At 43.9% G+C, this 25664-nt stretch overlaps 1 long non-coding RNA gene across 4 annotated transcripts in view; it reads left to right on the top strand.

Annotated features, from left to right (window-relative positions):
- LOC128117179 (uncharacterized) overlaps positions 1-25664 on the top strand; it is a 109548-nt gene that overhangs the window by 78812 nt on the left and 5072 nt on the right. For 3 of the 4 annotated variants that reach the window (XR_008220726.1, XR_008220727.1, XR_008220724.1), the window contains exon 3: positions 8848-16338. This is a non-coding gene — a long non-coding RNA (uncharacterized LOC128117179). Of the gene's footprint in view, positions 1-8847; positions 16339-25664 lie in introns of those variants that run through there. The other variant, XR_008220725.1, reaches the window with a different exon arrangement.

Below are 25664 nucleotides of genomic sequence, written 5' to 3' on the forward strand. Positions count from 1 at the left end.
CCACAGATTGCCATCTTCATGGTCACACAATCAAACACCACTCCTGCCCATAAAATGTTAAAGATTAAATACTCAGTGGGTAAGTTCTTCTGTGCACTGTTCTGTATGCCCATCCCTCAAAGGAACCTGCCTGCATCAATCCCTTCAGCTTTGATTCTCGTATTTCTTTTCTGTCTTAGGGGTCTGTGTCCAGTTAGTCCTAGTCCGTCTTCACCATCATCATCTCATATCCTCCTTAATTGACAGACCCAGAATGGTCCCAGGAATGGTTAAATTATTTTTTATACTGATTTTTTTTTTTGAGACAGGGTCTCTTTATGTAGTACTGCCGTCCTAGAATTCACTCCTTAACCAGGATGATCTGGAATTCACAGAGATCCTCCAGCCTCTGCCTCTCAAGTGCTGTGATTAAAGGAATGTGCTACCATGAACAGCCTGATACTCATTATTTATTATCTCATTATTTATGTCACACCTACCATGTGACACATACTATTTGTCCCCAATACTGAAGATGCACTAATTTGCAGAACAATTCAGGTTTCTGTCCTCAACAGCTCACATTTTGCCGGGTAGTTGTGGCACATACTTTTAATCCGAGCACTCAGGAAGCAGAGTCAGGCAGATCTCTGAGTTCAAAGCCAACCTGGTCTACAGAGTGAGTTCCAGGATAGTCAGGGCTACACAGAGAAACCCTGTCTAAAAAAAAAAAAAAACCACCTCACATTTTAATGGTTTTGCTTAAAAGTTTAACTGGGAGACAGATTAAGGATAAAAGAAAGTGAGCTTTTTTGCCCACATTAGCTAAATAATTTGATTAAATGCTAGCTACAGCTTTAACTTGGTGATGGAGTCGTATCAGCATGTGACTTTCTGTCACTATGTTTTCCAGAAGAGAGGACTGGGGATATGGCTCAGGAAGTGTTAAGCTTACATGTCTCCATCTGTGAAAAACAGCAGTGTTACCACCTCCTAATGCTTTCCAGCAGCAAACACCAACACATATGATATTCATACTTGCCCCTAATATCCAGCTATGCTGTAGGTAGACACCTACACTACATTCATACACTCAGTTATAAATGCCACCTTCCCTTCCGCTAATAACTACCCACTTAGATGCATTTTTGTGTTCGTGTGTGTGTTATGCCTTTGAGATAGGGTCTCTCACTGAACATGGGGCTAGGCTGGTTAGCCAACAATCTTCAGAGACCTTCTGTCTGGTTTTCACAGCATTAGGGTTATGGGTACTCATGGCCACGTCCAGCTTTTTGTGGGTGTTGGGAGCCCGAACTCAAAACCTCATGCTTGAGCATAAAGTGCTGTTACCCACTGTGCTGACTCTCCAGCCCCTCAGACGCTTGTTTAAATGCATGTGCTATAGAACACATCTGCAGATTATGGCTTCCCTCTCCATCTCCTTTCTTTCCGTAGCAAGCATTGAAATTGACTCCATTTTGGCAGGATCAGAATGTCTTGAAAACTATCTGGTACTTATATTGAACCAATTTTCAAAACAAGTTGGGCAAGCCTTGGGTGAAAGTGCCTTCTTTTAATTGCAAGCACTCTCTCCTATTTCCCTAGACAAAGTAGGCCCCAAAGGCTAATTTGAGGCTAGAAACCATTTAAAGTGATTCAATCCCCAGCATGTGATGGGGGCATGAGAGTGGATACCAGATAGTACTTAACACCATTTCATGAGTGAGGCAACCAAGGTTCAAAGGCATTAAGCAATAGTGGCGTTTTGGGATGTGAACTCAAGCCTGACTCCCAACATTATCTTTCTTCTCCCATCCCAGGAATGACTTACTATCAAAGAACATTGAGTCGTAGGGTTCACCATTTAAGTATTGCATGGATATTGTTGTGAGTCAGGGGCTAGGGTCATGGGTCTACCCTATATTTGTGAGCTGCGTGTGCTGGCATGTAAGGAAAGGTATCTGCAGTAAGACTCCTTCATACATGTGTGTATATCTTGGAAGCTGGTGAAATGGTTTCACAGAGATGCTAATGAAAACTTGAAGCTGTGTGTGTTTATGCACGCACATGCATGCATGTGCATATGTGTGTTTTATATAGTCTACATAAAACTATATAGAGTTTTATAGAGTCTAAGTGTTTTCTCATTTGTGGAAACTCTTTGGTCTTCATTCCAAATCCTCTGCAGAATGCCATCTGTATCATTTATATTTAAAGAAATGGGGGGTAAGCAAAAAAGAGTCTGAACAATATTTTCTGAGGGAATGGCACACAGACAGGCAGATAGACGCACACACATACACAGACACACACATAGATGAAGGGCCAGTAATGGGGCTCTCCATTTTCCTTCTGGTATCATCTCAGCCAAACATTATTATTTCACCAGATTATAGACGAGGATATTTTAAAATTACTGTTATGACCACTATTTTCTAACAAGCTCAATTAATTGGCATCACTGAAGCCATCTGTATCAACAATGTCCACGAAGAAAGGAAGTGGATTCCTCTAGGAAATGTTCACCTCTGTCTAACTCGGCCACTGCTTCTGTGGCTTTGTTCTATCCCTTGTGCTTTGCACAGTTGTCCTCTGAGTAACAACCCCTCAGAGATTCAAAGCTCACTGTACCAATGGTGACAGTCGGCTCCTGTTCCCATTTCATCTCATCAGAGCAGCCCTCAAAGTGAAGTGTTCCTCAGGAGAGGCACAAAAACCATAATAAAAGGAAGATGCTTTTCCCTTCTCTTGGCCCTGAAAACATATTTCACATTGGTCAAATAGCCTTGCCCAAAGCTTCTGACCTGCCCACTAATGGTGAGCATGGGTTAACACAGGCAGGGAAGACAGGGGTGGGACCTAACTTTCTGCATTTTTACAGCATGCCTTTCTGGCTTTCACATCTTACCCTTCTTCTCAGACTTGGGGTCCTTTCTCTACACCTTCCGTCTCCATGGATCTGGTCTTAAGGATGATTTGTGTACACACACACACACACACACACACACACACACACACACACACACACACGGGGTGGGGAGGGAGGGAGAGAAAGAGAGAGAGTCTTGGATGTATTCTTCATTTTGAGTTCTTTCTCCTAAGTTAGTTCTCTTGCTATGTGCTCCATATCTTTCCAGCAGTGACCTCTGCCACTCTGTAGGCGTCTCCTGGTTCCATCTTTGTCTTTCTTTGCCTCAGCTCTGCCTCCAGAGTGCTATTCCATCTCCCCCAATGGACTAGACAGTGAGAAGGGGCTATGCCGGCTCTCCCTTTCCAATTGCCTCTGACAAGTGTTCGTCCATCTCAGAAGTGACACAGCCACCCTTCCTCTGACGAACCTGTCAGTCATTGGATTGTTTCCTGAGCTCCCATTAAAGGTCTTGCTGGGATTCAGGATATGAGTTCGGCATCAGTGTTTTCCTCCTTACGGCACTGCTCAGGGTGACAGGGAAAGTGCAGGAGGAAAACTGTGTGATTCTGGAGATGAACGCAATTTCTTGAGCTAATTAACTGAGACAGTTCACATGTTTATTATGTTTAAACTATCAGGTGATTAATTTAGGGAGTTTTATGGACAGTTTAATGCTCTCTCGGCATAAGGAAGAAGCCAGTTTATGTAAAAAGAGGAAGAAAGGACTCTGGGGTTATGAATATGACAAATGAAAGGGAAGGAGGAATTGTTCTCACATTACATAGTTCGGAATGTAGATACAAATAACCGGCTCTTAAAGACTGGCATGCATGTTATCATTAGGAAACTCAAAATCTTGACTGCCAGCACACATCTTGGCTGCCCAGCCCATCATTCTCAGGTCATATTGCAAACCCTTTCCAATGAATACTTACGTGAATAATAATTGCAAAGGTAACTCAGGATAAAAATCAGATTTTAAAATTAATGTGATATAAGGAGCAGAATGCATGGTTAAGATGTGCAAGGCCTCAGGTTCAACCCCAGCACCACCGAAAACGTTGATCATCTCCATTTTGTCACTGCCCACTTTCATGTCGTTGGTGTGACTTATCAACAGTTGCCTAAGCCTCATCAACAGTTGACTAAACCAAGACTAGTAAAGCATCTTCAACAGGTATGGTAGGGTTGACAAGTAAGCTCAGTTCAAGATCATGTTATCTGAAGGGGGCTGTGCCCTTCTGGACCATCCTCAGAGCTCTGCTTAGTGCCTGAAATGCCTCTTCTGTCTCTGCAGCTGACTCAATACCTGTCTTCACCTTTCCTTTCCTCTGCCTCTTTACCTGCTCATCTTCATGACGGACACACACGGACACACACACACACACACACAGAACGGGTTGGGGGGGCTCCTCCCTTCTTTCTTCTCCTGGCCACTTGACATAGATGTGTAATGTTGAAAGTGCCTTTGGGTGTCAAATCAGCCAGCGTCTGCTGCTTCCTGTGAATGGTGTGGGGTGGGTGGGTGCTTTCCTGAAAGGGTCTCTGAGTTAGGCTGCTCAGTGTAGGCATTCCTGTAGCCTGCTCTCAGGGAAGGTGTTCCTGCAACCTGTCCTCCAAGTGCCTTTGTTACTGTTTGTCTTTCTGCCATCTTTCACTTATTCAACAAACATCTATCAGGTGCCTCCTGTTTCCAAGGATCATACTGTAAGTGTGGTTCAGTAGTGACATGATATTGCTATCTCTTTCTCATTATAAAACATTTTAAAGTCTAATAGATAGCCTGGTGTGTTGGCTCACACCTTTAATCCCAGCACCAGGGAGGCAGAGGCAGGCACATCTCTGTGAGTTCAGGGTCAGCCTGGTCTACAGAGCAGGTTCCAGGACCACCAGGGCCACACAGAGAAACCTTGCCTCAAAAAAACTGAAATAATAAATAAATAAATAAATAAATAAATAAATAAATAAATAAATAAATAAATAATAAATCCTAATGGAGAAAGTCACATGGGGAAAACAGCTCTGAGGGAAAGTTGATTTTCATCTTATCCCTTGAGGCTATGATTGTTTGGAGAGGGAGGTCAGTGGTGAGGGACCCAACACAAATGGTCAGAGACTCCTTCCTCATACTAGCTCCAGATCTGCATGGTAGAGCAGTGGGTGAAGGTGGAGGATAGTCTAGAGTCACAGTCCCTCCCCTCACTTCTCATCCTTATTTTCTTGTCTCAGGTCCCCCTAACCAAGAGGGAATCTGTCACTGTAATTAAGCAGTCTGTAATCAACAAAGTCCCATTAAGAAATAATGAGGCTAGTAATGCAGCAGCCACCATTGATGGGGGATTAGTGAAACTCCTGTGGTTTCCTTAACTCCCCCACTCTGAGGAAGTGAAGGTGGAGAAGTCGTTGATTCAGCACTGTGAGCATTAGTCCCACACACTCCACACTTCCAAACAAAGCTACTGCCTATGTTGGGTGAAACATGGCTCTCCAATTCTGCTACCTGCTGTGGGTGCCTGGCTGGTAGAGCTGCATGTATCACAGTCATTTTGTGTTCCCAGAGCCTGGCACATCGTAAGTACCCAGCAAATAAATGTTCCCTACTGAAAGAGGATGAGTTAGACACACACGTTGAAAACAGAACCTGAGTAGCCTTTCTTACTCAAGGGTTTCTCAAGTAGATTGTAGCCCCATCTATGTCTGGGCAAAACTATATAGGAGGGCATTGGGCACTAAGGGACAAGGAATGTTTTCCATAGTTCTGTATTCCATGGAGCATGCTGAGTATTCCACGGCTCATCTCACAGCAGCAAGGTATGGGATAGATGCACAAAGAAACAGTTATTGTAGAAAGTCTTTGAGGAGAACTGGGGATGGAGCTCAGAGTGTTTGCCCAACATACACAAAGCTCTGGGCTCCATCCCCAGCACCAAATAAGCCTGTCATGGCAGCACAGATCTGTAATTCCGGTACTCAGGACATGGAGGCAGAAGGAGCAGAGGGTAAAAGTCACCCTTGACTGTATAGTGAGCTCAAAGCCAGTCTAAGAAACATGACTGCCTCAAAAGGAAAGAGAAAGAGAAGTCCCTTCTCTGTCTCCCTCTCCATCTCTCTCTCTCTTACACACACACACACACACACACACACACACACACACACACACACACACACACGAGAGAGAGAGAGAGAGAGAGAGAGAGAGAGAGAGAGAGAGAGAGAGAGAGAGAGAATCTTTGAGATTCTTTGCAGAGAGTGCTTGTGAGGAAGCAATGAGGAGGTCCAAAGAATAGACTTAGGCTTTTCTGTTACTTTTGTTGAGAGCTAAGCTGAGAAGAGACTAATCAACGTGGAGATTGATGAACTATGCTGTGTTACCTGTACCAGGAGGCTTGCTCTGTATTAAAATGCACACCTCTCCCTTTCCTGAAGTGCATCCCATGGCGAATGTCAACCCAAAGTTTCTGGAAGCAACTTCAGTATTTCATATGTTTGTAGTTTTTATTTTTTATTTTTATTTTTTCTTAGCTCTGGAATTAAAGCCAACCAGAAAAAAATGAAGGATAGAGGTTCACATCATCCCTTCTTTCCCTTTCCTAACACTCCAAGTTGTACAATCCGTTCTCAAGCAGAGAGAATCTGTGACTTCTTTCAAAATAGAGGGTTAGGCCAGTGAGGTAGCTCAGCAGGTAAAAGCATTTGCTGCACAAAACTGATGACTTGGGTTCCATCCCCAGAGCCCATGGTGAAACTAGAGAACTGGCCCCAAAAAGTTGTCCTCTGATCTCCACACATGCACCATGACGTGTATCCAGCACGCACGCACACATGCATGTACATGAACAGAGTTGGGAGTTGGAGGGTTAGCTCAGTTGGAAAAATGTTTGCCTGGACCTGAGACAGACACCCAGAACCTACATTTAAAAAAAAATCTGGACATGGTGAAGTATACCTATAATCCCAGCACCAGAGAAGAGAGGCAAAGACAGGAAGGTCCTTGGAGCTTGCTAGCCTGCCAGCCTAGCCTCATTGGTGAGTTGCAGACCAAATGATAGACTTTATCTCAAAAAACAAGGTGGATGACTCCTGAGGAGCACCTGAAGTTGTCTTCTGACCTCCACATGCATGCACACATGTGTGCATTTGCACATGCACAGATATGCACAGATGGGCACACATAGACCAGAGCTGGCCTGAGGACAGAGCTCAGTTGGGAAAACGCTTGCCTTGCGTTTGTCAAGACATGGATCTGACCCTCAGCACTATGAAACAATAAAAAGAAAAGAGCTACCTCTGGCTTCGGTCCTGTCTTTCCTGGTAGGTCCTGCATAATTTTGTCCAGAGAGAGTAAGCTCTGTGACAGTTTCCGTGTTTGTCTTTTGCTTTCTTATAAACTCCTCTGACGATGACCTGCTTTTCTGAGACATTAATCTTTGCTATTCTTGAATTCCACAGACATCTCTAGGACAGGACTCCCTCTCAGTATCAAACACTTACTGGGCCATCTACAATTCAAGTTCAAGAGATATATTATATAATTTTCCATGTCAGGGGAACTTGCTCTCTGAGATTTGGTTCATGATAATCCTATGCTTGTAATCTCAGTGCCTAAGGGTCTGCAGCAGGGGTATCATAAGTTTCAGGCCAGCCTTGGCTACCTGGTGAGACCCTGTCTCAAAATAAAAGAAAACACAGAATTGATTCCTTTCCAGTGTTGCGTTTACAAAGTCTTCAATGTGGTTTGGAGGAGAAATTCAATTGGCAACATCAGTGCACACTGCAGGTGTTATAGAAGAGAGTAGACCAGGTAGAACAGGGCTAGATAGGGGACCAGGTTTGTTAGACTTGACCATGGGCTGCACAGACTCTTCCCTTCCAAGGTTGAAGGCAGATGAACCTCCAGACTGAACCCAGCTTCAGACTGAGCCTGTTGCCAGAATCATCTCCATTTTCAAATGAGTTCTCTTTGCCCTTGTTTCTTCTGATAATGGCATAACCCTGGCAGGAGGTGACAATTTCTTCTACTACTGGCTGCCCACTTTTGCCATTATGTTTGTGTATTCTATTTGGGGTATTGTTTGCAGCTCCTGTTTTAACTTGGCCCAGCATGCTCAGTTATCTCACATCTTTGGGCATAGCCATCTCTTTCTGCTATCATTTGATAAAGGCTAGAATGAAACAAATTCCCCAGAGATCCATTCTTCTTCTTGCTGAGTCAAACCCATCAGAGACTGCCTTTCTATGACAGATCTGAAATCCCTGTTGTTTCCACAAGCCAACTTGAATAATCAAGACAACAGAGAGCTCTTCCTGCTTTGATGAAAAGCCACAAGAGCCTTCTCTTTAAAGGGTGAGAAAATTAATTCCTGGGCCTTTATGAGGTTTGGATGTCTTCCTTGGCCCTTGTCTTTCTTGCTTCATGGTGTTCTAGCATTTGTACATTTGAGACATGAACTAAAGACCACACAATACTTACTGTCTGCCTTTAGCTGGAAAGCAGGCTGAATGGTCCCATGATGTCCCACAACAGGAAAGGTTGATTTGAACAGTGGACCAAAGAAATCCATTGTCAGGGTATGAAATTGAGAGAGGTGGAACCAGAAAGTGTTTTATAGAAAACTGACAGACTGAAGGTTAGGAATACTTCACCTGTCTAAAAGCAGAATATGCTTGAAAGACCCCAGAAGATTGGACCGTTTGTAACATGAGCAATGAGTATAAAAAGTGAGGAGCCCTCCTTTCAAACAGGGATATTCTTAATCTATAATCAAAGGAAAATCTACAGCTGTGCAGAAGGAAGGAATGTAACTTTAATTTTCCAATGCTCTTTTATTTGCTCATATGAATATATGGCTTTGTAATTGTCCATAGGTTGCTTTTATTGTTTGTGTTTTTTTCTTCCTATGTAAACTCTTCAGGGCAGGACCTGACTCCTCAGAGGAATCTTTTAAATCTCTTTACAGAAGTGCTCATGTCAAGGTCATGCTGGAGAAGAAGCTGAAGAGCAATTACTAGCCAACCACAGCTGGAAGCCTAGAAGATAGAGCAATCAGCACCCTGCATCAATGGCTGTGCTTCAGACCAAGAGGCATCCAAGCCACTTCTTCCCATATTACCTGGAGTGCCTGTGTGTGATTTTGAGGGAAGAGGGCAGATGGAACTATGAACTTGGTGTCCATGTCACCTGGGAAAAGAAGCAAGCTCTTGCATAAGATGACCGTGGGTCAGGAGAGTGTGCCCTGTAAGTTTATGGTATGAAGAGGTTGAGGGGGCCCCTTGGAGCCACTCAGCTATCCTAGTTTTAACCTGTTCTTGTTCCTCATCGTTCCCACCTGTAATTCTGTCTTGGCAACAACTCCACACTGAGTGTTCTCAAAGTACTTTGTAGACTTTAATTAGTTCCGTGGGAAGTGAGGCAAAGTCCAGCCTTCATTTTGCCAAAAGATGTTGGAAGTTGGGGAACAGGGAAGAAAGACAGCTAGATAGCCAAGCAACTTTCTGAAGGGTGTGTGGTGTAGGAGGGTGTGTGGTTAAAACCCCTGTGTCCTGAGCCTTGGTAGGAATGTCTTAGCCTTCTAGTCCCAAACAGGCAGTGGGCTCATCCTACTAACCTACTTTACTAGGGTGTTGTTGATGAATGCTTATAAACCCTATCCTAGATGACAGGCTTGGAAGATAGTTAAGGAAAGCATGTCATTAAGTCCCTACTCACCCCCTCTCTACGACTAGCCCTGGAGAAATGGATGATAGCCAGAACCCAAGGGCCCCCACTTCCATAGATGTTTGGAGCACTCACCAGCAGTGAGGGAATCAGGGACGCGGCCTGCAGGATGAACAGTGGGGACTGAGGAAAGTCTAAAACAGGTGACACATAGCCAGGTGGGTCAGAAAAGATTGTCACCAGATGGCTGACTCCTCCTAAGGCTCTGTGGATGGCTGCTTTCTTAACATACAGGACACAGTTTTTGTAGTGTTCCCCCTTCTTTGTAAGGCCCTCTCTGAGGCCTGTCACAAGGTATCTTTTTAAATTAGGTTTCTATTGCTGTGATAAACACCATGACCAAAAACAACTTGGGGAAGAATGGGTTTATTTCAGTTCTCAAGGGAGGAACCTGGAGGCAAGAACTGAAACAGAAGCCATGGAGGAATGCTTCTTACTGGCTTGCTCCCAATGGCTTGCTCAGCCTGCTTTCTTACACCATCCAGAACCACCTGCCCAGGGCTGGTACCCCCATAGCAAGCTGAGCCCTCTCATACCAATCATTAATCAAGACAATACCCCCACAGATTTGCCTATGGGCCAATGTTACCGGGACATTTTCTTGATTAAGATTCCCTCTTCCAGGGGACGAGAGAGATGTCTCAGAGGGTAAGAGCACTTGCTGTTCTTCCAGAGGACCCAGCACCCACATGGCAGCTCACAACCATCTGTAACTGCAGTTCTAAGGGGTCCAACACCTTCTTCTGGCCTCTGCAAGCACCAGGCACACAAACAATACACAGACATACAAGCATACAAAAACTTATACACATAAAATAATAATTTTTTTAAAAAAAGATTCCCTCTTCCCAGATATGTCTAGGTTTGTGTCACGTTGACAAAAACAACTGGCACAATATCAAAGGAGCATTTCTTTCCAAGGAGTTAGATGTTCCCCACTCTGTGTGCCCGCAGCCCTTTTGGGTACTCAGGGACCTGGTTGACTCTAGGTCGTTCTATGCTTCTCTGAAAGAAGTAGTTAAGAGTTTGGGCTCTGACTTAAGAGATTAGAGTTGCAGGCCTTTCTCATTTCCGTTCCAGTCAAGTTGAGTAAGTTACTTCTCTAAGCCTTGATTTTCTCATCTATAAAATGTGCCCAGTAGCAATCCCTAACCCAAAGGTTTGCTATGATGTTAAGTTAAATGCAATAATTCAGATAAGCCTTAACATGGCACTAGCATATGGCAAGCACTTGACCCGTTTTAACCCTGGCTCTTGTATCTAAGACTACCTGCAGTACTTTGCTTTCTCGAGTTCCAACCTCTTCCCTGGCCCACTTCTACTTTCTTCAGTGGAAAGTCAGGTTAGACATCAACTTCCTTTTCAAGTCAGTGAGAGCAAGGTAGAGTTAAGATGGCCCTCCCACTTATGTGGACATGTTACACATATTAATCCTACTCTGGATGCCTAATGTGTCCTCAAAAAAGCTGAGTGTGTGTCTTGCTCAGGTGATCTTTTTAGGTGACTGTGTTGGCAATGCTCAAACACTGCTCTAGGAGACACAAAAATCAGAGCTGGGAGAAGAGGGGCTAGTGCTTGAGAACAAGATGCTTTTCATTTCCAGGCCAGCTGAATCCTTCAGCTTCCCAATCAAAAGGCCTTGGTATTTCTATGTTGTAGATTAAAAAATGGAAACTCAGAGAGATTAAAGGCTACACTCAGACTCTTTCTTCTAGGGATGGCAGAGCCTGGGTCTGAGTGTGGTTCTGATTCTTACACTGGTCCTTTTTCTACACCCTAATCACACCCAAAGGAAGGATCTGCTTTTGCCAAAGGTCAGCGCGTGTGCCTTTAAATCTCTCACCATCCCTGCCAGGGACACCTTCCTGATGCCCCACACCCTGGGGAAACATGCTCCTCTTTACATATTGGTCCTTTTCTAGGATGCTTCTCCTACGAAATTCCCTTCTGGTCTTTGAAGCTTAAGAAGTTTCACCACCTCTGAGAAGGTGTCAAAGGAACATTCCCTTCCAAAGAGTGGAGTATTCCATTTTCCACGCGCCCTCAGCACTTTCTTTATATTTCTGTTTTACTATTTGTAATCTTGTTTTTAGAGTCTCTCCTCACCCCAGTACCCTATAAACTGTGATCTTTGAAGACAGGAATCAACATCCCCTGTCTGTCATCGCTCCCCAACACTCAGAGTAATGACTGATACCCAGAAGTTGAGTGAGTTATGGAGGCGAGCAGTCCAGTCTCAGACAGGTGCGAAGTTAGTGAAATTGCTTCTTAAAATACCTAAGAGAAGGCTGGCGAGATGGTTCTGTGGGTAAAAGCATCTACGCCCAGTCCGAAGACCTGAGTTCCATCCCCAGACCACACATGATGGAAGGAGAGAACCGATTCTTGCAAGTTGTTCTCTGACCTCCACATGAATGCCATTGCACATGAGCATGTGCACCCATGCATCTCTCTCTCTCTCTCTCTCTCTCTCTCTCTCTCTCTCTCTCTCTCTCTCTCTCACACACACACACACACACACACACACACACACACACACACACCCCTTTTGAAGTTTTCAAGACAAAAGTATCTTAAGTGGATATACTACATCCATGGAATAAGGTCCTCCAAAGCAAATGACAGTGGCATTATCTCTTTCTGTTATTTGGGTTAATTGATGTGTTATATTAACTATTGTTGGCTGGTCTCTGTTTGCCTCCTCCCCATAGAGTCCATCTGGTTGACTGTGTAAACCTATCTCTTAAATTGTACACATCATTGTGTCTCTTGCTTAGCATCAATAACAGGAAGTTTATTATAAATACCATGCCATTCTGGGGCTACAGGTTGAGAGTGCTCTCCTGGTCATTGTGGCTCATTCCTGATAGAATTTGGTGTGGTTTTACTGAAATCCCAGTAGCTGAAATATTTGTTTGCTATTTCCACACTCTAACTTGAGAAATATTTCTTTTCACTTTGTTTTATTCACTTCAGTTTCTTGCCATAGTGACTGACACATAGGATGCTTGAGAAATTTTGTTGAGCGTGTAAATGCTTTCTATTGCCTTCAGATATTTCATGCAGATAAAGCATATGTGATGGAAATATAAGAGTAAACAAAGAAAACATGCCTCTGTGCCTAATCCCCTGGCTTAAGAACTAGATTGTTGTTAAGATGTCAAAGCCTCCTTTGTGTCCCATCCTAATTATTTTCATCTTCTCTTCCTCTGGAGGAAACATCTACTCTAATAATTTTTTACATTTATCATCACCTGCAGTTTAGCTTTGTTACATATAGACCTTGGCCAAGACCTTATATAGCTCTAAATATATCTGAATTCTTGTAAAACTTCAGTCGTGATGTATGAATTCTCCAGTGAGCTGCTTTTTTCTCTCAACATTTTGCCATTCATTCTGTTGCTCATAGACTTCAGTTCATTTTTATTGATATGTTATGAAGAAATGACTAAACCACAATCCACTTAACCATGCTCCTATCAAGAGGTAGACCAGTTGTCCACAGATAGCATACTCAGTGCTGAAAGCCCCCAGGCTTCCCTCTAAGGTCAGAAACAAGGTGAAGGTGTCTGTCTGTTCTGGGAGTTTTAGCCCCAACAATCAAGCAAGAAAAACCAGTGCAAGGTCAGGGGATCTTCAGTGAAGATGTCAAGAACCCCAGTGGAGAAGGACTCATCTCTTCAGCAAACGGTGCTGGGAAAATTGGACATCTACACACAAGAAAGAGAAGCTTGCCAACACCACCAAAATTGCCAACACCACCAAAAACAAAAAAAAGCAAAATGCTGAAAATGTGTCAATGACCCAAATGTAAGACCTGAAACCAGAAAACTCTCCTGTCCTAATGTGAAATATAGGGGAAAGCTTCATGAGTTTGGATTTGACAGTTATTCCTTGGAGATGATACCCAAAGCATAGGTCACAGAAGCTAAAAACAGACAACTGAGAGCATGCTAAACATCAGACCTGCACACGCAGGACGAGAGCAACGCTGCAGACAAGTGACCTGTAAAACAGGATGGTGTTGCAAAGCATCTGACAGGGTCAACCCCGAAAACCTCTAGGGAAACCTCACAACTCAACAGCACACCCAAGCAATCTCCTTAGAAAGTGGGCAGACAACTGGAGTAGAGATCTATCCAGAGAAGGCACACAAGGGCACGCAAGCAAATGCAGTCATCAGAGATCTGAAAACAAGGCACAGAGATTCATCTCCTCACACCCGGCAGGATGGCCACAAGTGGGAACTAGGGAGGTGGCTCAGCAATTAAGAGTACTCACTGCTCTTGCAGAGGACCTGAATTGGCTCCCCAGCACCCATATCTGGCTGCTCACACCCACCTGTGACTCTACCTCCAGGGGGTCCAGTTTCCTCTTCCTGCCTCTTCAGGCACCGACATGCATATTCCCAGTGTTCTCTCACTGTGTGCAAGAATTCCAGTCCTTCTGCCCTCTCATAACCCTTGAAAAGCTTGCCCATCCGATGGCTATTTCAATTGACTTTTTTTTCCTTTTTGATTTTTCAAGACAAGGTGTCTCTGTGTCCTGGCTGTCCTAGAACTCACACTGTAGATCATGCTGGCCTTGAATTCAGAGATCCACCTACCTCTGCCTCTTAAATGCTGGGATTAAAACATGTGCCACCAAGCCCAGCCTCAGTTGATATTTTCTGAAGAGTAGAGAATTTGTGTATCTTTTGGGACATTTTTTCGGCCCTCTGGGTTTCTACTCAAGTGATGATCTCTTCCTGGTTGGGCACATTTTATGTTATTCAGGTTGCTTTTTCTTGTAGCATGAATCTTAAAAGTTCTTATTAATAAAATCAAACCTGAGCCAGGTATTGGAATGAACGCTGGAAGATCAGAGAGACAGAACAGGCCACAGCCACCTCACCTCACCATTTCCTCAGCTGATCCTGTTTCCTCAGACTGGAAGCCTCTGAGTCCTCATCCAGAATGAATCTCAGCTGAATTGCTGCTAGAAGCCTGAAAGCTTAACCAGCCAAGTGCTTCTAGTTTCTGGTTCTCACACCTTATATACCTTTCTACTTTCTACCATTACTGCCTGGGATTAAAGGTGTGTGTCACCATGCCTGGCTGTTTCCAATGTGGCCTTAAACTCACAGAGATCCAGAGGGATTTCTGCCTCTGGAATGCTAGGATTAAAGGTGTGAGTGCCACCATTTTCTAGCCTTTGTATCTAATGGCTGTTCTGTCTCTGACCCCAGATAAGTTTATTAGGGTGCATAATATTTTGGGGAACACAATACCACCACATTTTCTTACTGATTTTTTTTAATCAGTTATTCACATATTCTGTGTACAAATTTTTTATACATCATTGAATAGCTACTGTCTTCCACCTGGTGATTGGTTATCTCACTTTGTAAATACGCCTTTAAGGAAAAGAAGGTTGGGGCTGGAGATAAGGCTCAGTGGTGTGCATATGCTTGATGTATGAGACACCCCCCCATCTTTAGAGCTCCATGCCCCTCCAGCACTCTATACCCCCCCAAACAGGAAACAAGCTTTAGGCATAGCCAAATTTATTTATCTTTTCTATTATGCCTTGTTCTTTTATAACATGGGGTTTTCTCTTAAAAAATTAAAGTTGTTCTGGAATAGATTATTTTAATTTTATTTATGTGTATGTTATCTGTGCCCTTGTGTGTGCAGGTGCACACACACCTGAATGTTTCTGTGAAATCCAGAGGCTGGTGTCAGTCCTCTGTCGCTCTCCATCTTATTTTTTGAAACAGGGTCTGTCCCTGAGCCTGGAACTCACTCTTTCAGCTAGACTGGTTCATCAGTGAGCCCCCCAGAATCCATCTGCCTCCACCTCCCACCGGAGCTGGGTTTACAGACATGCACCCTGCTTTTTTTTAACACCAGTGCTGGGGATCCAAACCCAGATCCTCATGCCTGTGCAACAAGCGCTTTCCCTGGTGGGCCGTCTCTCTCGCGGCCCATAGATCTAGTAGAATAGATTTTGAAGAGATGTGAAAACCAGTAATGGGAGTTGGGAGTGGTGCAGAGAGAGGCTTTCCTTAGGCTGGTGATGTGGCAGTTGGTAGAGTGTTTGCTTGGCTCACCTGAGGTCTTGGATATGATCTCCAGTACTACATAAACTGGGTGTGGTAGCCCATGACTATAATCCAGTACTTGAGAAGTGGAGACAGGAGAATCAGGAGTTCAAGGTTATCCTGAGCTACACAGTTCAAGGTCAGCCTGGACTATGCGAACCCCTATCTCAAAGGCAAATAAACAAAGAAATCAAAGAAAAGCAAATAGTTTCTTCCTCCGTGGAGAAGGCAGGTGGAAGGCAGTATGTCTATGTGCTCTCGAGCCAAGGTTGCTGTGGGGACAGTAATTTAACCTGAGGAAGGACAGTCTGCCCCCAAGGGTTTGCAGTTTCAGGTGCTTGTGGGAGCAATAGACTCCGCAGGTTGCAGGTGACGTATCACCTGGAAGGAGGTACCATGTTTCTCCACTTCTCTGTGAACAACAGAGTGCCCAGCACAAACCAAGCCAAGTGTGGGCACCGCTCTGTCCATCTTTCTCTCTACTCCCATTTCTTACCTGTAACTTTCTACCCGGTGGTAGCAAAGTGATCTCAAGAAGGTAAAAGACAAAGCTCTGAGGATTAGAAGACGACAAGGGACGAGCAGAAGTAGGACCATCCTTCCCTTGGAGCCTGTGAAAGCAGCAGTGGAAGGTTTAAGTGGAGGAGCAGAAGGAGCTCTCTGTAGCTGCTGTTTGGCCCTTTGTGAAAGGTGTTTCCTTTTTTTAAATTTGTATTGCATTTTTTTTTTTTTTTTTTTTTTGGTTTTTCGAGACAGGGTTTCTCTGTGTAGCTTTGCGCCTTTCCTGGAACTCGCTTTGGAGACCAGGCTGGCCTCGAACTCACAGAGATCCACCTGCCTCTGCCTCCCGAGTGCTGGGATTAAAGGCGTGTGCCACCACCGCCTGGCTTTGTATTGCATTTTTATTATTTTAATGTGTGTGTGTGCATGCACCTGGGCATGCACAGATGTATGCTATGGCACTCATGGGAGGCCAGAGAATATCTTATAGGAACTGTTTCTCTCCTTCCACATGTGGAATTTTCCGAGGATTGAACTCAGGTTATCAGGCTTGGGGGGAGGCACCTTTACCCACTGCACCATCTCCCTGGTCCTGAGAGTATTTCTTGAGTTATGTAGCTGGGCCAGCTTTAATTCCTCAGCCTCCTTAACCCAAAATTCAAGGAGTCATTGGAAAGATTTGGGCGAAAAGAGGGATATGAAGCCTGTCCTCCACAGCAGAGCAGGGTGGAGTGAAGACTGGCAGAGGGTGAATGGCACCTCTGGCTCCCCCAGAGGGACATCACCATCAATCTTGAGTTTTTCATCCTGGGCAGATGAGAGAGCAAAAGAGGAAGGACAGCACGGTGTGAGTTATCACACAGCCCTTGCTTCATGAGAAAAGGAGATTTATGGAGCTTGGAGCAGAGGGTTCTAGAAAATGCTCCGATCACCTTCAGATGCCTTGCTAACCACATTTTCGCAGGTATACTTCATTCACCGCTCACATCCATAGGGATCCCATTTTGCTAGAAAATGTCACTGTACCTTTCAGAACCAGAACTGTTGTTTCTGTCCCCACAGTAGGCTCCTGCCTAGATCCAGCCACTGATGTTTTGTTCAGATTCATGTGATGCACTGTTGTAAAAGTGATGAGAACTGGCAGATGCCTCCACTAAAGACTTTGAATTAAATATGTTACATGCTCGTTCTTGAGAAAGGACACAGGGTAATCAGTGTTTCACATCCGATATTCTGTCACCAGGTTGAGGTTTGATTCGTTGGAAAGAAAAGGCCGAGAGAGAGATTAGGCTGCTCAACAGATAGGAAAGATGACTCTTAGAAATGTCAGCGAAAACATCAGGACTGTAATTGCACAGGCCAGACAGACTGAACCTGAGGGAATGTGTACCTGTCTCCTCTCTCCGTTCCACTTCCAGCTTCCTGGGAGTTGATGTACAGCCAGGAGCTGGGGGAAGAGGACCTTTGATCTCATGCTGTTGGGTGCTCTAATGAGGAGCATGTTGCTTTGTCTGGGTTTCTTCGGGGTTTGCTCAGAAGTGTGCAAACAAGCCAAACCCATGGCTACATCTTGGCTGGTTTAACAGACTGTGGATGGAAAGGAGAACCAGAGACCAGCTGCCAAAGGAGCGGCTGACCCACCCTTTTCCGGTACGATTGGCTCTACAACGCTGCACACTGAGCCTGACCACTGTCTCCCAAGGAACTCTCCCGCGAATTTCAAGTGTAATGTTGGAGAGTCCTTTAGGTGTTTAACTCCACTCTTCTGTGCTTCCGAGGTCACAGCATCCAGGATCGGCATGCAGAAGAACTTGATAAGTTTAAGAGGAGCTGCAGCCATCAGAGCTTCTTGATGTTATCATTACGGTTGCATTTGTTTTTGTTTTACGCTTCTTAGGTTGAACCACATGCAATGGCAGGCGTATCTGACCGTGTTGTCGTATAAAAATGATAAGCTTGTGATTTGCAGTGTGAAGAACTTGGTCTAGGGGTGGAGTTCAATGCTGGATCATATACTGAGACTGTCTGGCACTGGATTCAATCCTAGCACCAAGACAAAAAAAAAGCAGAAACAAAATAAAACAAACCAGTAAATACCCCGCTTCCTGCTCCACACAACTGAGGTAGTTTGGTGTAACTTTGCTTTTCTTCTTTCATGCCAGCCCCACCATCAACATCTGGTCTTGGGTAAGCTACTTGATTTCTCTTTGCCTCTGTTCCCTCATCCCTAGAAAGGAGATAATAACACTCCCCCACAGGGTTGTTGTGACTATTTAAATAAGGCAACATGTGTAGAACACTTAGAACAGCACTAATTTATAGTATACCCCTTATAAATATGGACTAGTGTGTACCTGTCACTGTTATCTCATTTAAAAGTAGTATTTAGCCACACGAGAATGCATATGTAATAACAAAACCCATATGCAATTCAGTCCCTATGGAACGGTGTGCATGAGCATGCTCACAGGAAGCAGAATGTGCATGCACACACACACAAATGTAGTTGGTAAACACATCTTAAAGTGACTTGAGCATTTTCTAGAACCCTTTGCCCACCTTCCAGCTTTGAGGAAAATCCCTGGGTAGAGCCAGGGCATGGTGACACATGGACTTTAACCCCAGCACTCAGGAGGCAGAGGCAAGTGGGTCTCTGTGAGTTACAGGCAAATTTAATTTTAAAATCATCAAAGAACTACATGATGAAGGATCAAAAAATATCCAGGGAAAGTCCAGGGATCAGTGCTTCCTAAGCAGTGGCATTTATTTGTTTGTTTGTTGTTTGGTGTTTTGAGACAGGGTTTTTCTGTGTAGTCCTGACTGTCTTGCAACTCACTCTGTAGATCAGGCTGCCTCCCAAGTGCTGGGATTAAAGGCATATGCCACCATGCCCCTGGCTGCATTTATCTTTTAAATCAATTGATTTGACTGTTCCAACACAAATCCTATACTGTTTTTGTCATGATATGGAGGGGTGTGACTTAGAACAAGAACAAGGACAACTGTAGGTCCCAACCAGAAGGGTGCTTTCCTGGCTGTTCCTCACATTTAATTTTTTTTTATTAGTTGCATGGGTATGGAGGCAAAAAGACAACTTGTGAGAGTCAGTTCTCTCCTCCTATGTGAGTCCTAGCCATCAAACTCAGTTGGTCACGTTTGGTGGCAGGTGCCTTTATCTGCTGAGTCTTCTAGTCAGCCCTTTCTCTCACAGCTTTTAAGGAGACTTTTTAGACCAATGTCACAGCAAACTTCAGAACATAGCATAGAGGTTTTTCATATGTACCCTACCACCACACAACTCCCCTCCCCCAACCCTGCACATATCCAGTGTCTGCGACTAGCCTCCTCACTACAAGGCACATTTGTTATGTTCACGAATAAGCACTGGTCATAGTCACCTACAATTCAGTGTATATTAGGGTTGACCCCTCATATTGATTATCTGTTTGTAGATTTTCTTATTTTAATCTAAATACCACCTAATTTTCATATTTTAGCTATGCTTTTTTTAAATCTAGTTCTGAATCTCCAACCATATAGGAATTTTATTTTTCTGCTGTTAAGATTTGAGTTAATTGCTCATGTGGCCAATATGATACTGGTTTTTATTTGTCAGGATTTGTTTTGTGACACATGGTTGTGGTGGTATTGTGTTCCCCAAAATATTGTGCACCCTAATAAACTTATCTGGGGTCAAAGAACAGAACAGCCACTAGATACAGAGGCTAGAAAATGGTGGCACTCACACATTTAATCATAGCATTCCAGAGGCAGAAATCCCTCTGGATCTCTGTGAGTTCAAGGAAACAGCCAGGCATGGAGACACATGCCTTTAATCCCAGGGAGTGATGGCAGATAGCAGAAAGGTATATATGGCATGAAGACCAGGAACTAGAAGCATTTGGCTGGTTAAGCTTTTAGGCTTCTAGCAGCAGTTCAGCTGAGATCCATTTGGATGAGGACACAGAGGCTTCCAGCCTGAAGAAACAGGATCACCTGAGGAATTGGCGAGGCGAGGTTAGCTGTGGCTTGTTCTGCTTCTCTGATCTTCCAGCATTCACCCCAATACCTGCTCCAGGTTTGATTTTATTAATAAGACCATTTAAGATTCCTGCTACACATGGTCAGTGTTTTAAACTTTCTATTATAGTCTCTTTTTAAATAGAGCAATGGCTTTATTTTATTTTTTAGCTGGGGCGGGCGTCCAGTCTCAGAAGTTCTGGAACTTGTTGGTGCTGGCCACTTTGGTGAGATTGATCTGGATGAAGCACACATATGGCTCAGGGACCTGCATTCTTCACTGTGAGGAGTGGGGTGCGGGTAGACAGGCATGCACTGTGTGCCTCTCAGGTGGTTGCTCTTACAGATGTCTTAGAGACAACGCACACTGCATCTTCATCTCTTGCCTTATTATCTCACTCCATGAGCCTCTGCATTTAGACATAGACTTAGCAGTTAGCAGTGAGGGGTATTTCTTGTCTGTGTGGTGCCCTCAATGGCCCCTTCCAGAGTCCTGAGGGCCAAAGTGACCCTCTTACGGTATCTGGTCAGCTTCTCCTGCATAGTTTCTCCCAGCAAGACTGTCTTCTTTGGAAAGGCATGTTGCTGGTTCTGGGAGGCACTCTTGGTCTGAATGTCCACTATCCTGCTGGATGAGAAAAAAGAAAAAAGAAAAAAAAGCTGCATAAAGGATTCCGGGCATATCCATCAGAGCACCCTGGTCAACTCTCCAGCCTCTGGTCACTTTTGTCTGACAACTTGTAGAGAGTTAAGATTTTTCAGCATCTCTAACATATCATGGTGGGTTTAGCAATTTCTTCTGATTGTTTCATTTTATGTTTGAAGTGGTTGCATAAAAGTAAAAAGCAGCTTTACCTGGTGAGGTGTTCATTTTTTTCAGTTTTTCGAGACAGGGTTTTTCTGTGTAACTGTCCTGGCTGTCCTGGAACTCGCTATATAGACCAGGCTGGCCTCGAACTCACAGAGATCTGCCTGGCTCTGCCTCCCGAGCGCTGGGATTAAAGACATGCGCCACCACCGCCCGGCTACCTGTAACTTTTGTAATGATGAAATGACTAAATTTTGAGGTGCCTTAGAGCCTATTTTTTATTATGGTAAAATATGAATAACATAAAATATCCCTCTTCAATAATTTATTTTTATTTTACGTGCATTGGTGTTTTGTCTTCACGTATGTCTGTGTGGGGATGTTGGATTCCCTGGAACTGAAGTTACAGACAGTTGTAAACCACCATGTGGGTGCTCAGAATTGAACCTGTGTCCTCTGGAAGAACATTTGGTGCTCTTAAATGCTGAGCCATCTCTCCAGCTCCCCCTTCCCATTTTAATAATATTAAGTGGACAGTTCAGTGTGATATTAAGTACACTCCCACTACTGTCAACTGCCATCACTATCTGCCTGGACATTTGTTTAAATCATTTTAAGTGACATTTTGCATTCATTAAATAGTAGCTTCTCATTATCTTCAAACTTCAGACCCTACTAGTGTGGAACAGGCAGAGCATGTGCTGAGGCTTGAACCTGGGGCTTGAGCGTTGTGCAAAACACATATTCTATCACTAAGTCTAAACCCTAACCCCTATTCTATGTATTTAAAGTCAATTTAATATTAGTATAGCAGTGTAATCTTATTTGATATCTTTTCCTGTTATCTCACTGCTAACCATTCTATATCATTATGACTTATAATAGCATGCAACTAAAAATCTTAATCCAGTCTGACACTTCCAATTTCTGTGTATATGCATTTGTGGGTGTATGGATGTGAGCATTTATGTGGCAGTGGTGGTGCTCGTGTGTGGGAGTGTGGATGTGAGCATTTATGTGGCAGTGGTGGTGCACATGTGTGGGAGTGTGGATGTGAGCATTTATGTGGCAGTGGTGGTACACATGTGTGTGGGTGTGTGGATGTGATCATTTGTGTGGCAGTGGTGGTGCTCGTGTGTGGGTGTGTGGATGATGTGAGCATTTGTGTGGCAGTGGTGGTGCTCGTGTGTGGGTGTGTGGATGTGAGCATTTGTGTGGCAGTGGTGGTGCACATGTGTGTGGGTGTGTGGATGATGTGAGCATTTATGTGGCAGTGGTGGTGCTCGTGTGTGGGTGTGTGGATGATGTGAGCATTTGTGTGGCAGTGGTGGTGCTCGTGTGTGGGTGTGTGGATGATGTGAGCATTTATGTGGCAGTGGTGGTGCTCGTGTGTGGTGAAGTCAGCCTCAGGTGTCATTCTTCAAGTGCTTATCCACCTTGGGGTTTTTTGGAATTTTTTGTTATTTTGTTTATTTGGGTTTTTGTTGTTTGTTTGTTTTTAGACAGTCTCACTATGTAGTCTTCGCTGCCCTGGAACTCAATACATAGATCAGGATCCCCTCAAATGCTGGGACTAAAGGTGTGTGCAACTACATCCAGCCTGATGTCCAGACTGTTTTTTGAAAAAAGGTATCTCTCTTGGCCTGGCACTCACCAATTAGTAGTCTGGTTGGTCAGTGAGTCTCAGAGATCCGCCTTTCCCTTCCTCCCAGCACTGGAACTGAAGCCTTGCCACCATGCCTGGCTTTCTGTAAGTGGGTTCTGGGGACTGAACTCAGGTCCACATACTTGCCTGGCAAACACTTTACCAATAGAGCTATCACTCCCACTCCAATGTCTAACTTTTAACCGATGATTTTGGTCCATTTAGATGAGATTCATTGTGAGTCCTGATCATTTTTAGATCTGAGGAACAAACTCACAAAAGCAATGAGTAGAGGCTACCTTCCTGACAGATTTTGGACTGTCCCTGTCTTTGCTGGTGTGAAATATAAGTGTGCAAATACAGTTAGTTGGCTTTGGCTTCACTCCTCCTGTCCACCAAATAATTTGTAAACATCTTGTCCCCAGGCTTCTTCCTGTTGAGAACACATACAGATTTCTTTTCAATCCTAAACTGACTGAGAAAACACCCTGATGTACTTCACATAATCTAAGGCGCTACAATTAAGCTGTAGAAAGTGTTTCCTGACATAGAATTTTGCACCATGTATTTGAAGAGCTGCTTTTGACTTTAAGCATAGATATCTATAAGCTGGGTGTTGATGGTGAATGTCCTTTAATCCCAGCACTCAGGAGGCAGAGGCAGGTGAATCTCTGAGTTTGAGGCCAGTCTGGTCAACAGAGCGAGCTCCAGGACAGCCAGAGCTATTACACAGAGAAAACCTGTCTCAAAAAAAAAAAGTTTATATAACTTATTACCTTTGTATATTAAGTTTAAAGAGAAAGTATAAGTGAAATATATTAGATCCTCATTCTCCACATTCAGAGTTAAACTCTTCCAAATGACCTTAAAACTTCATACTCTTCCGGACTGCCCTGTCCTCTGTGGTGCCAAGGTTTGTATTGCAATGTGCTCTGGCAAGGCTGTTCCATCTTGTCTCCTGGACTTTTTGAAATGTGAACAAGCAATAGACAATTACATCAAAAGAGCTGCCTAGTCACGTGTGCTTGAAGAAAACACCATAGATTCAGAGATGTTAAAATGGAAATAAAATATGTCTTAGAATGGATGAAATGTGGTATTTTTCACTCCTAGAAATCCTATCAGGTTCAGCCAGATATGGGGGCGAACACCTTTAATCCCAGCCCTCAGGAGGCAGAGGCAGGCAGATCTGTGAGTTCAAGGCCAGCCTGGTCTACAGAGCGAGTTCCAGGACAGCCAGGGCTACACAGAGAAACACTGGCTCAAAAAACAAAAAGTTCTACCAGGTTTTTTTCCAAAGTCATCTGTTTCTATGTGTTCTGTTCGTTCTTACTGTGAAATACTCTTTAGTCCCATGGCATACTTCACCAGTGAGGGTTCTGTGAGCCTCAGTCTTTTTGGTTACTAAGTTCAGTCGCTGTCTTCAAACCCACTTCAGGGAGCCTCCAGGATCTGCTCCCACAGTTACCATCAGATTTTCAATTTCTTCTTAGTTTTGGTCCCTTGGGGGCTTTTTATTTCTAGCAGGCTCAACTACACATCTAAAGGTAGACTTTAGATTTTAGTTGGTGAGTTTAAGTACTCTGTAGTAGTAAAGCATTCTCCTTTGCTATAATACTGGATATGAAAGTCCATCTCATTACGATGTGTTATAAAGTTTCCATTTAACAAATGAAAAAAAATAAGGCTCATAAATATCAAGTGATTCTTCTAAATTCACACTATGGTAAGCAGCAGAGCCAAGATTCGATGGAAACCGATGGTCTCCAAACCCACGCTTTCAGCACAAAGCCGAAGGGAAAACCCTTACGACTTTCAGTTCCCAAGACTCCAGCACTCTTCTGCGTGCTGCCAGCTAGTTCAATTATTAAATTTTTTTTTTGAGACAAGGTTTCTCTGTGTAGCCTTTACTGTCCTGGAACTCTCTCTGTAGAACAGGCTGGTCTCAAACTCACAGAGATCCACTTGCCTCTGCCTCCTGAGTGCTGGGATCAAAGGCATGTGCCACCACTGCCTAGCGAATTATTAAATTCCTGTCTTGCACAAAAGATTTGAATTGACCCGTCCTTTACCAAAACATCACAGTGAGACTTGGATGAATTTCTGAATATTGTATTTATAAAACAACAATAACTAATTTCTAGGCTTGGACACCGTTGTAAATGGGCATCTTATCTATCCCCTTGCTCCAAATAGAATCCTCCATCAGAGTCTTTCTCTTGGTGGTTCTCTTGAACTAAATTCTTTTAGTCATATTTTTAAACTTAGTAAATGTCACTGGCATGATTTTCTTCCCTAGTTCTGAACCTGCTCACTCCTTTTGCACCTCCAGCCACTCCTGCTCATAGGAGAGGCAGAAGAGCTTTCTCTGTCCCTTTAAATAGCACTGCCCCCTCCTCTTTACCAACCACATCCCCTATGGAATTACCCAGATCCTGTAAGCTCCACCCTGCCAACCCTTTCTGCTTTTTGGCCATGAATTTGTTTTCTTGGCTGTAACTCCCAGTGAGTTATCTCCTATTAATGATACTGACATACAGGAGCCAGATAACGTGCTATATAAATGCTAAGTAATCACAGCCAGCATGGCTTTGAGACACAGGTTATCTCAGGCTGCTGTATTATGGGATTAGTCTCCTGTTGACATTCAGGGTAAAGTTTACCAGCTCCAGATTTCTTTTCTCTCCCCAACAGGATATTGTAATGAGAGCAAGTATTGTAACAAGAGCTTTCAAGAGAGTGTGATACCATTTGATGGTCTCTCTGTTCTTTTATGTAGCACATAGATAAAGCATTTAGTATATTGTTATACAGCAGTAAGCTTTCAGAGTGTGGCTACCTCAGGGCCCTGAACAAATTCCCTTACTTGGTTTTGGTGTGAAAGTAAAGAAGAGGAGGGCTCAAGTCCTCTTGTGACAGGCTGGGCAGGCACACCCACGATACAGACACTGGAAAGAGGTATCCACTTAAACTGTTAATTTTTTTTTTTTTAACTATCCAATG

This window comes from Peromyscus californicus, unplaced genomic scaffold (genome assembly GCF_007827085.1).
Source record: "Peromyscus californicus insignis strain IS unplaced genomic scaffold, ASM782708v3 Scaffold_20__1_contigs__length_68692818, whole genome shotgun sequence".
In the NCBI taxonomy this organism is placed as follows: domain Eukaryota; kingdom Metazoa; phylum Chordata; class Mammalia; order Rodentia; family Cricetidae; genus Peromyscus; species Peromyscus californicus.